The sequence below is a fragment of the Hemitrygon akajei genome, unplaced genomic scaffold (genome assembly GCF_048418815.1).
Source record: "Hemitrygon akajei unplaced genomic scaffold, sHemAka1.3 Scf000169, whole genome shotgun sequence".
In the NCBI taxonomy this organism is placed as follows: Eukaryota; Metazoa; Chordata; class Chondrichthyes; order Myliobatiformes; family Dasyatidae; genus Hemitrygon; species Hemitrygon akajei.
In genome coordinates this window covers 134,154-147,048 of record NW_027332055.1, presented here as the reverse complement: position 1 = coordinate 147,048, position 12,895 = coordinate 134,154, and positions in this window count along the sequence as shown.

Here is a 12,895-nt window from a genome sequence, read left to right as displayed (position 1 = left end):
AACGGAGCCAAGAGAGTGAGATCAGGATGGAACAAGGCAGCACTTTCCCTCCCAACATTCTCTCTCTCACTTTCTATCCCATCTTCCTCCCGTCCTCTACCCTGTCTTTTATCTCTACCTCCTCTCGCCCACCTTTGCCCCACTGTCTCCTCTTCCGCATTATCTTATTCAACACTCTCCCCCATCTGCTCCTCTCTTATTATTCTTCCCCCAACACTCCTGTCGCCCTGACACGCAGATGTGCTTATACACTCACAGGTGCTTTCTGTATTCCCCCGACCCTTTCCAATGTCCACCTTCCTCTCCTTCGGCCCATCTTCCCCGCCCCGTCTTCACCCCTCCTCCCATCCTCCCTCCGGGCTTCCGGTTCTCTCCCACCACACCTTACTCCTTTCCTTTCCAACTCCTCCTCTTCCTTTCGTCTCCCTCAGTAGCTAACTTCCTTCTTCCACCATCGCCGCCCACAGGCTTCACCACACCCCCCTCCACGGCTTCCCTATCACGCAGCTTCCCGCTCCCCTTCCTCTCCCCTCTACACTATCACTGTTTTAACGATTTAACCGCTTTCTTTCCTCCTCTTCCCTCATATTTCCACACCCGCTTCACTTACCCCTTCACTAGCCCTCTTGGATCCCGTGCTTCCTTACTGTCTCAATAATCCTCCCATGGGATACCTTATCAAATGCCTTGCTGAACTTCATATGCACTACATCTACCGGCGTCCCTTCATCAATGTGTCTAGTCACATTCTCAAAAAAATTCAATCAGGCTTGTAAAGTAAGACCTGTCCTTAACAATGCGATGCTGACTATCCCTAATCATATTATACCTATCCAAATGTTCATAAATCCTGCTTCTCAGGATCTTCGGCATCCACTGGTCAATAATTTCCTGAGCTATGTCTAACCCTTTCTTGAATAAAGGAACAACATCTGCAACCCTCCAATACTCCGGGACCTTTCCCGTCCCCCTTCATGATGCAAAGATCATCGCCAGAGGCTCAGCAATCTCCTCCCTCGCCTCCCACAGTAGCCTGGAGTACATCACTTCCGGTCCCGGCGACGCCCAAACTTGATGCTTTCCGAAATCTCCAGCTAATCGTCTTTCTTAATACCTACACGCTGAAGCTTTTCAGTCAGCTGCAAGTATTCGCCACAATCACCAAGATTATTTTCCATAGTGAATACTGACGCAAAGTATTCGTTAAGTTTCCTTAATCCTTATGGCCCTTTCCAGTGATGGTGGTCGAGGCGGATTCAATGCGGCCCTTTAAGAGACCCTTAGATAGGGATTTTGTTCTATGATGTTGTTAATCGTATTGACCACTACGTCTATTTTCGTTCCATCGGCAAACTTTGACAAAAAGCCTTCTATTCCACTCACTCAGTTACAGATAGGTGCTCAGACATTCCTCTCTCCATGCCAGCGTCTTTCCTGTAACGTCATAGGATTTTATCTTGTTAAACAAACTCATTCATGGCTCTTTACCAAACGCCTACTGGAAGTCCAGTAAATGACATCAACTGACTGTCCTTTGTCCAGCTGCTGGTTACTTCCTCAAAGAACTATAACTGATTCTGCCAACTTGACAGAAACCAATCTGACTGACATATTTCCTCATGAGTCACCAAATTTCTCGCAACCTCACTTAACTTTATTAATAGACTCCAAAACTTTCCCAATCATCGACGTTAGTTTAACTGGCTTATAAGTTCCTTTAAAAATATAGAAAAAATAGAAAACCTACAGCAAAATACTTTCAGCTCAGAAAGTTATGCCGACATGTCCCTACATCAGAAACTACTATGTTTCCATAAAGCACTCTATCACCATGGAGGGGGATAGATAAGACAGAGGCAGGAAAGTTGTTTGCCCAATTAAAGATGACCTGGAAGGATTAGCAAGTTTGCTGACAACACTAAGGTTGGAGGTGTTTTCGATATTGTGTAGGGCTCCCAGAGGTTACTGCATGACGTTGATAGGGTAGAAAACAGGGCTGAGAAGTGGCAGATGAAGATCAACCCAGATAAGGGTGAAGTGGTTCATTTTGGCAGATAAAATATCATGGCAGAATATAGTATTAATGGAACGACTTTTGGCATTCTCCCCCAGTTATAGTTTCAATAAACAGAAAAACAAAACCAGAAAACATTAAAAGAAAAAAAAAACCGACAGCGTAGTACAGGAATGTCGGACCAGAATGCTGTTCAGAACGTATTCCTACCTTAGAAATTATGTAGGGTGACACGTAGCGCTCTATTTTTCTGAGCTCCATGTACATGCACAGGAGTCTCTCAAAGAATTCTATCGAATCCGTCTCTACAACAGCTGCCGGCAGCCCAATCCACACACTCACAGCTCTCTGTGTAAAATTGCAGCTTACCTCTGTCATCTCATCTGTACCTGCTTCCCAGCAGATTAAAACTGTGCCATCTACTGTCAGCCATTTCAGCCCTGGGAGAAAAAAATATCCATATGATCAATGTCTTTCATCATCTGGTACACCTCTATCAGGTCACCTCTCATCATCTGTCGCTCCAAGGAGAAAAGGCCTAGTTCACTCAAGCTATGTCTTAAGGCATGCTTCCCAATCCAGGAAACATCCTCGTAAATCTCCTCTACACACTTTGCATGGTATCGACATCCTTCCTGTAGTGAGGTGACCAGAACTGAGCAGAGTACTGCAAGTTGTGGCTGACAAGGTTACACTATAGCTGCAACATCACCGTCCCATCACAGACATTCCCGGGGTGAGACACAGAGTGAACCTCCCTCCACACCGTCCAGCGACACAAATTCCCAGGGTGAGATACAGATTGTATCTCCTTCCAAACCGTCCCATCACCCACCCCCGGTGTCAGACACGGAGTGAATCTCTCTCCACACCGTCCCATCACACACACCCGGGGTCAGACACACAGTGAAGCTTCCTCCACACCCTTCCATCACACACTCCCGGGGTCAGACACAGAGTGAATCTCCCTCCACACCGTCCCATCACACACTCCCGGGGTCAGACACAAAGTGAATCTCCCTCCACACCGTCCCATCACACACTCCCGGGGTCAGACACAGAGTGAATTTCCCTCCACACCGTCCCATCACACACTCCCGGGGTCAGACACAGAGTGAATTTCCCTCCACACCGTCCCATCACACATTCTTGGGGTCAGTCACAGAGTGAAACTCCCTCGACGTCCTCCCGTTGCTTCACATTGTTTGCGACTGATAATAAATCTTTTCTGGAGGTGTAGGGTCATCGTTTGAAGGTGATTGGATGATGGTAGAAGGGGTGTCGGAGAAATGTTTTTTTACACAGTGAGTGGTGGGTTGCTACAGAGCGAGAATGCACTTCCAGTGGTGGTGGTCGAGGCGGATTCAATGGGGTTTTTTAACAGACCGTTAGATAGGAATTTTGTACTATGATGCTGTTAATGGTATTGACCCCTATTTTCGTTTCATCGGCAAACTTTGCCAAAAAGCCATCTATTCCACTCACTCAGTTACAGATATGTGCTCAGACATTCCTCTCTCCATGCCAGCGTCTTTCCTGTAACGTCAGAGGATTTTATCTTGTGAAACAAACTCATTCATGGCTCTTTACCAAACGCCTTCTGGAAGTCCAGTAAATGACATCAACTGCCTGTCCTTTGTCCAGCTGCTGGTTACTTCCTCAAATAACTCCTACAGATTTGCCAGCAATAGTTCTTGACAGAAACCAATCTGAATAACATATATGAGTCACCAAGTGCATCCCAACTTTTAACTCAACTTTATTAATAGACTCCAAAACTTTCCCAATCACTGACCTTAGTCTAACTGGCTTATAAGTTCCTTTAGAAATATAGAAAAAATAGAAAACCAGCAGCAACTTCAGCTCAGGAAGTTGTGCCCCACATGACCGTACATCAGATACTACTAAGTTTACATAAAGCCCTCTATCTCCATGAAAAGGGATAGATAAGATAGAGGCAGTAAATTTGTTTGCCCTATTAAATATGACCTGGAAGAGCAGGCGGAGGGATGGATTATCTATTTTGCTGATAACACTAAGGTTGGAGGTGTTTTCGATAGTGTGTTGGGCTCCCAGAGGTCACCGCGGGATGTTAACATCGTAGAAAACAGGGCTGAGAAGTGACAGAAGAAGTCCAACCCAGATAAGTGTGAAGTAGTTGATTTTGTCAGGTCAAATATGATGGCAGAATATAGTATTAATGGTAAGACGTTTTGCATTGCCCCCCAGTTATTGTTTCATTAAACAGGAAAGAAAAGAAAACATTAAAAGAAAAAAAATCTACAGCGCAGCACAGGATCTGTAAGGCACAACCTGCCTTTGACAAAGGCTTGCTGATTATTCCTAACCATATTTTGCCTCTCCAAATGTTCATAAATACTGCCTTTCAGGATCTTCTCGATCAACTTACCGACCACTGAGTTAAGACTCACTGGTCCATAATTTCCTGTGCTATCTCTAAACCTTTCTTGAATAAAGGAACACCATCTGCAACCGTCCAATCCCCCCGAACCTCCCCCGTCCCCATTGATGATACAAAGATCATCGCCAGAGGCTCACCAGTCTCCTTCCTCGCCTTCCACAGTAGACTGGGGTGCAATTCGTGCGGTTCCGGCGACCGATAGAACTTAAAGCTTTCCAAAAGCTCCAGCACATTCTCTGTCATAACATCTACATGATCAAGCTTTTCAGTCTGCTGCAAGCCATCACTACAATCACTAAGATGCTTTTCCATAGTGAATGCTGAAGTACAGTATTCATTCAGTACCTCTGCTATTTCCTCCGGTTCCATAAAAACTTTCCCAATGGTGAACGTTTTATCCCCTTCCACTGACACACTCGAAGAATGCCTTAGGGTTTTCCTCAATCCTGCTCGCCAAGGCCTTCGCATGGCCACTTCTGTCTGTCCTAATTTTCTCTTAGAGCTTCTTCGTGTTAGCCTTATAATCTTCTAGATTATAAGACATTTTGTAAGATGTACATACCGGCTGGATGTACTCAGCAGGTCGGGCAGCATCCGTTGAAATGAGCAGTCAACGTTTCGGGTCGAGACCATTCGTCAGGACTGAAGAAGGAGGGGACAGGGACCCTATAAAGGTGGTGGGGAGAGTGTGGAAGGTGCCAGGTGAAAATCCAATCAGAGGAAAGATCAAGTGTTGGGGGAGTGGAAGCAGAGAGGGGATAGGCCGGAGATGTGAAGAATGAATGAAAGGGGGAAACACTATGGGTAGTAGAAGAAGGCAGAACCATGAGAGAGGTGACAGGCAGCTGGAAGAGCAGGCAGAGTGAAAGTGGCATGGTGGACGGGAGAGGGAGGGAATTACCGGAAATTGGAGAATTCGATGCTCATACCAAGGGGCTGGAGACTAACCAGACGGAATATCAGGTGTTGCTCCTTCAACCTGACTTTGGCCTCCTCGTGGCAGTAGAGGAGGCCATGCATAAACATATCCGAATGTGACTGTGAATGTGGGAATGTGAAGACCTCTTGTAAGCTTTCCGTTACTTTCTTGATTAGATTTAATACAGCCTTTGTACACGATGGTTCTAGTAGCCTACCATAACTTCCATGTCTCTCATTCCAACGTACCAGTACTGAACTCTACACAAATATCCACTGAATATTTGCCACATTTCATCCGTACTTTTTCTTGAGAAAATCTGTTTCCAATTTAAGCCTCCAATGTCCTGCCTGATAACCTCATAATTTCCCATAATCCAATTAAACGCTTTTCTAACTTGTCTGTTCGTATCTCTCTCCAATGGCATTATAAAGAAGATGGAATTATGATCACTATATCCAAAATTGTCTCCCACTGAGAGATCTGACACCTGTCCAGGTTCATTTCCCGATATGAAATCAAGTACAGCTTCTCCTCTTGTTGGCTTATCGACATATTGTATCAAGAATCCTTCCTGAACACACCTAACAAACTCCACCCCATCTAAACCCCTCGCTCTAGGGAGATGCCAATCGATATTTGGGAAATTAAAATCTCCCATCACGACAACTCTGTTATTATTACAGCTTTCCGGGATTTGTTCCCCTCTCTGCTCTTTGATATCCCTTTTACTATTAGGCGGCCAGAAAATAAACACTCAGTGTAGTTAATGATCCCTTCGTTTTCCTAACCTGTACCTGCAGAGACTCCGTAAACAATCCTTCCATGGTGTCCACCATTTCTGCAGCCGTGACACTAACTCTGCTCAATAGTGCCACGCCCCCCACCTCTTTTCTCTCCTTCCCTGTCCTTTCTGAAACATCTCAACCCTGGCACTTGAATTAACAAATCCTGTCCCTGAGCTATCAAAGTCTCCGTAATGGCCACTGCATCATATTTCCAAGTACGTATCCACGCTCTATGCTCATCCGCTTTGTTCACAACACTCCTTGCGTTAAAACAGACGCATCTCAAACCTTCGGTCCGAGCGCGTCACTTCTCTATCACCTGCCTGTCCTCCATCTCGCACTGTCTCCAAGCTTTCTCTATCTGTAAAACAACCTCCTCTTCCCTAGTCACTTCAGTTCGTTTTCCACCTCCCAACAATTCTACTTTAGTGATGGGACAGTGTGGAGGAAGATTCACTCTTGTCGGACCCCGGGTGGGTGTGATTGGACAGTGCAGAGGGAGTTTCACACTCTGTCTGATCCCATTAAAGTGCGATGAGAAGTGTGATGGGATGTTGTGTAGGGGCGTTCGTTCGTGCATGACTCCGGGTGTGTGTGATGGGTCGGTGCGGAGGAAGCTTCGTTCACTGTCTGATCACGAGTGTGTGTGAATGTGACGTTGTGGAAGGAGTTTCACTCTGTATGAACTCGGAAGTGTGTGATGGCACGGTGCGTTGAGAGCTTCACTCAGTAAGACCCCGAGCGTGTTTGATGGGACGGTGCAGAGGGAGCTACTCTCTGTGTCTTACCCGGGAAGTGTGTGAATGTGACGGTGTGCAGGGAGCTTCAGTCAGTAAGACCCCGGGAGTGTGTGATTGCACGATGTGGTGGGATCTTCGTTCATTGCCTGCTTCGGGAGTCAGTGCTGGGACGGTGTGTACAATGCTTCACATTGTGTCTGACACCGGATGTGTTTGTTGGGATGATGTGGATGGATATTCAGGCAATGTGTGATTCCGGGAGAGTGTGATCGGAAGGTGTGCAGTGAGCATCTCTCCTAATCTGGCCTCAGCAGTCTGTGATGGGACATTATATAGGGACCTCGCTCTGTGTCCGACCAGGGAAGCGTCTGACTGGGCCATATGGAGGGAGCTTCACTCTGTCTTTACTCCCGCGATTGTGTGATGGGACGGTGTGGAGTAAGATTCACTCTGTTTCCGGCCCCGGGAGTGTGCGATGGGACGGTGTGGAGGGAGATTCACTCTGTATCTGACCCCGGGAGTGTGTGATGGGACGGTGTGGAGGGAGCTTCACTCTGTGTCTGACCCCGGGAGTGTGTGATGGGACGGTGTGGAGTGAGATTCACTCTGTGTCTGACCCCGGGAGTGTGTGATGGGACGGTGTGGAGGGAGATTTACTCTGTGTCTGACCCCGGGAGTGTGTGACGGGAAGGTGTGGAGGGAGATTCACTTTGTCAGGCCCCGGACAGTGTGGAGCCATCCTCACATGGTCTGGCACAAACCTCTTCCTCGATTGAGCTCATTTCCAGCAGCTTTGAACCATTGTTTCAACATTCTTTCTTCGCCTCAACGTGAGGTTTGATGAGATAACAAGCGCCTTTCCTGTTGATCCATCCCTGTCTACAAGATTGTTCTGTAAATGGAGAGCAGAGAACAGTGAGTGACGATCTGAGATTTGCTGACAGAGAAATTCTGAACCCACAGAAAGACGTCATGTCATCGCTGATATAAATAGTCACGGGTACCATCACTGACGTGAGATTACCCTGCAACCATCCATTTTTTTTAACAGAATCGATCACTGTAGATAACTGGCCTGAAGACACACAGTCCAAACTGAGGAACCGTTATTTCCCTTCAACCATCAGGACGCACGTAGAGGAGCCTCAGGAGGCACACCAGCAGGTTCAGGAACAGTTATTCACAATTAAGTATCGGGAAGTAGTTCCACGACCATCAGGGCTCATAGTACCAGGTTCAGGAATGGTTACTACCCCTTGACCATCAGGAAGGAGGTACAGGAGGTTCCGGATTCACCCCACCAGGTTCAGGAACAGCTATTACCACTCAACTTTCAGAGGAAGGTACAGGATCCTCGGATCGCTCTCCAACAAGAGATATTAACTCGCAACCATCAGGAAGTTTCAGGAGCCCCAGAGCAATCACCAGAATGTTCCGGTAGAGTTAGACCGCCTCAAACAGTAGGAAAGGGGTCCAGCAGCCTCTGGAACCAAACCACTAGGTTCAGGAACAGTTAGAAACAGTCAACCATCAGGAGAGGGTAAGACGATCATCAGTACCCACGCCACAGGATCAGGAACTGTTATTACACTTCAACCATCGGGTAGAAGCTCCAGGAGCCTCTGGAACCAATCCACTATGTTCAGGAACAGTTACAAATAGTCAACCATCAGTAGGGAGTTACAGGAGCCTCAGGACCTACACCACAAGGATCAGAAAAAGTCATTACGGCTCAACCATCGGAAAGGAACTACAGGCGCCTCAGGACCCACACCACCAGATTCAAGTACGGTTACTATCCCTCAACAATCTGGAGGAGGGTACAGGAGCCTCAAGACCCACACCATCATGTTCAGTAAAAGCTGCTACACTGCAATCATCAGGACGGAGTTACAGGACCTTCAGGACCCTCACCACTAGGTTAAGCAACAGTTATTATACTTCAACCACCAGATAGAAGGTACAGGAGCCTCTAATCGCTCTCCACCCGGTTCAGGGCATGTTATTAAACTTCAACTATCAGGAAATTGGCGAAGGAGCCACAGGCCTCTCTGACCCATGTTCTGGAAGTGTTATTTCCCCTCAACCGGCAGGAAGGGGTCCAGGAGCCTCTGGAACCGAACCACCAGGTTCAGGAACAGTTACAAACAGTCAACCATCAGGAGGTAGTAACAAGAGCATCAGGACCCAGATCACAGGATCAGTACAAACTATTACCCCTCAACCTTCGGAAGGGAGGCACAGGAGATTCAGGACCCACACCACCAGGTTCCGGAATAGTTATTGCCTCCGAACCATCTTGGAGGCAGCTACAGGAGTGTCGTTAGCAACACCACAAGGTTCAGGAACAGTTATTACCATTCATCCACCGTGAAGTAGGTGCAGGAGCCTCAGAACCCACATCACCAGGTTCAGGAACAGTTACTAACGCTCAACCATCAGGGCGGAATCTCTCAAGAGTCTCAAGACCCACACCGAAATGTTCAGGACTATTTTAGCAACCTCAACTGCAGGGAAGGAGGTGCAGGAGCCTCAGGAGCCACACCACCAGGTTCAGAAACAGTTATTATCCCTCAGACATCGGAAATGAGGTACAGGAGCCTGTGGAGCCACAGCACCAAATTCAGCAACAGTTATTATCTGCATCCAACCCCTTTGCCGGTAGCCTATTTCACGCACTGACCACTCTCTGAGTAAAAAAAAACTTACCCATGACATCTCCTCTGTACCTGTCCCCCATCACCTTAAAACGTGTCCTCTTCTGGCAACAATTTCTGCCCTGGGAAAAAAAAAAGAACCCTCTGATTACCCACACGGTAACTGCTTCTCAACATCTTATACACCTCTATCAGGTCACCTCTCATCCTCCGTTGCTCCAAGGGGAAAAGGCCGAGTTCACTTAACCTATCCTCATAAGACAGGATCCCCAATCCAGACAACGTCCTTGTAAATCTCCTCTGTAGTCTTTCTATGGTTCCCACATCCAACCTGTGGTGAGGCGACCCAAAATTGAGCACAGTACTCCAAGTGGGGTCTGACTCGAGTCCTAAATAGCTGTGACATTACCTCTCGGCTCCTAAACTCAATTCCACGATTCATGAAGGCTACTAAACCATCTGCATTCTTAACCACTGAGTCAACCTGTTTTAAGCGTCCTATGGACCCGCACCACAAGATCGTTCTGATCCTCGACACTGCCAATAGTCTACCATTAATACTATATTCTGCCATAATATTTGACCTACCAAAATGAACCACGTCACATTTATCTGTGTTGAATTCCATTTTCCACTTCTCAGCCAAGTTTTGCATCCTATCAATGTCCCGCTGTAACCTTTGACAGTCCTCCACACTATCCTCAACACATCCAACCTTTGTGTCATAAGCAAACTTGCTAATCCATCCCTCCACTCATCCAGCTCGTTTTTACTATTAGGCAAAACATTCCCTGCCTCTATCCTATCCCTCACGTTTCCTGTTTTATCTGCTTCTACAGGATCTCCTCTCCTATTCTGAATTCCAGCAAATAGAGTAGCAGAAGATACAATCTCTACTCTTATTCTAACCCCCTCATTTGTGTCATTAACCTGGTGAAACTCCTCTGCACCGCCTTCAAAATCAGCACATGCTTTCTCAAGTCAGGAGACACGAACTGCATGCAGTATTCCAGGTGCGTCCTCATCACTACCCTGTACAGTTGCAGCATAAACTCCCTATACTTAAATTCAATCCCTCTAGCAATGAAGCCCAACATCTTTTATAAACCGAAACAAGAGGCTGAGAGTGAAGGAGTAAAGGCATCTCGGAGAGAAATCTTGTTTTTTACTGCTCGGGGAAATGAGACTAAACTGTGTAGGTGCGTGACGTAGAGCGCCAAAGGTTTTTTTAAAAAAGACCGCCATATACAGCGGGCAGCGTTGAGAGCGGGCAATGGAATGAGAAGGAGCAGAGTGGCATGGCATTGGCTCACAGGCTCCGGCGTGAACACCCCGAGGTGAGGATAGGTTCCGGTAATTTTTGATTTGTGCGTTTAGAGTAGAGGGAATGCCAGGCAGGATCTTGGAATGCTCGTCTTGCAGGATGTGGGAAGTCAGGGAGACCTCTGGTGTCCCTGACAGCGACACCTGCAGGAAGTGCATCCAGCTGCAGCTCTTCACAAACCGCTTTCCGGATCTGGAGCAAGAATACTTCCGGATCATTCGGGAGAATGGGGAGTTTATAGATAGTAGTTTCAGGGAGGTTGTTACCCCAAAGGAGCAGGGCACAGGTAATCGGGATACCGTCAGGCGAGGGAAGAGGAAAGATGAGACAGAGCAGTGTTCCCCTGTGGTCATTGCCCTCAACAACAAATATACCGATTTGGATACTGTTGTGGGGGGTGATTTACCTGGGACGAGCTGCGGCAGCGGGATCCCCGGCACTGAGTCTGGCTCTGCAGTGCAGAAGGGAGGGTGGACGAAGAGAAGAGCGGTAGTGATAAGGGACTCGATAGTTAGAGGTACAGACAGGGGTTCAGTGGTTGTGACAGAGACTCCCGGATGGTTTGTTGCCTCCCGGGTGCCAGGGTCAGGGATGTCTCCGATCGCGTGCACAGCATTCTGAAGTGGGATGGTGATCAGCCAGATGTCATGGTTCTCGTCGGTACCAATGAAAATGGAAGAAAGAGTGACGTGGCCCTGAGGACTGAGTATAGAGAGCTTGGTAGGAAGTGACAAAGCAGGACTTCGAGGGTAGTAATAGGATTGCTACCAATGCCACGTGCCAATCAATGTAAGAGTAGGATGCTCTGGAGGATGAACACGTGAATGAGGAACTAGTCCAGCGGCAGGATTACATTTCAGGATCATTGTGCCCTCTTCTGGGGCAGGTGGGACCTGTACAAGAGAGACGGGTTACACTACAAGGGGATCAATATCCTTGCAGGAATGTTTTTTAGTGCTATTGGGGAAGGTTTATACCATATTTGCAAGGGGCTGGCACATAGTGTGCCGGGGTAGGTAGCGGAGCTGCGGTAAAAATATATGATGTTAAAAGTTCATGCAAAGTCACAAATAGAAGGGTTGTGTGTGGTGGTAATAATCTTCTGAGGTGTGTCTATTTCAATGCTAGGAGTATTGGGGGAAAGGATGACGAACTGAGGGCATGGATTGACACATGGAATTACAACATTATAGACATTACTGAAACTTGGCTACAGGAGGGGCAGGACTGGCAGCTCAACGTTCCAGAGTTCCGATGTTTCAGAGGTGATAGAGGCAGAGGAATGAAGGGTGGGTGTGGCGGTGGCATTGCCAGTCAGGGAACATGCTAATGCTGTGCTCAGGCAGGACAGATTCGAGGGTTTGTCTACCGAGGCCATATGGGTGGTGCTGAGAAACAGGAAAGGTATGGCCGCATTAAATGGGTTGTATTATAGACCACCCGATCGTCTGCGAGAATTAGAGGAGCACATCTACAGAGGGATAGCAGACAACAGCAGGAAATAAAAAGTTGTGAGAGTAAGCGATTTTAATTTTCCACATACTCATTGGGGCTCCCATACTGTTAAAGGTCCAGATGGGTTAGAGTTTGTAAAATGTGTTCAGGAAATTTTCCCAAATCATTATATAGAGATACCAACTGGAGAGGATGCAATATTAGATCTCTTATTAGGAAACAAGTTTGGACAGGTGACGAAATTGTGTATAGGGGCGCACTTTGGTTAAAGAGATTATAACGCCTTTAGTTTGAACTTGATCATGTACAAGGCAGATCTGGTCCTCGGGCTGAAGTTCTAAACTGTAAAAAAGCCATATTTGAAGAAATAAGAATGTAAAACCGTGGATTGGGACAAGTTGATCTCTGGCAAGAATGTGATTGGTATGTGGGAGGCCTTCAAATGGGAAATTTTCAGTTTCTATGTTCCTGTCAGGAATAAAATCAAATTGAATACGAATAAGGAACCCTGGTACTCAATGGATATTGGTACACTGATAAAGAAGAAGTGAGAGATATAAATCATGTATAGGAAAC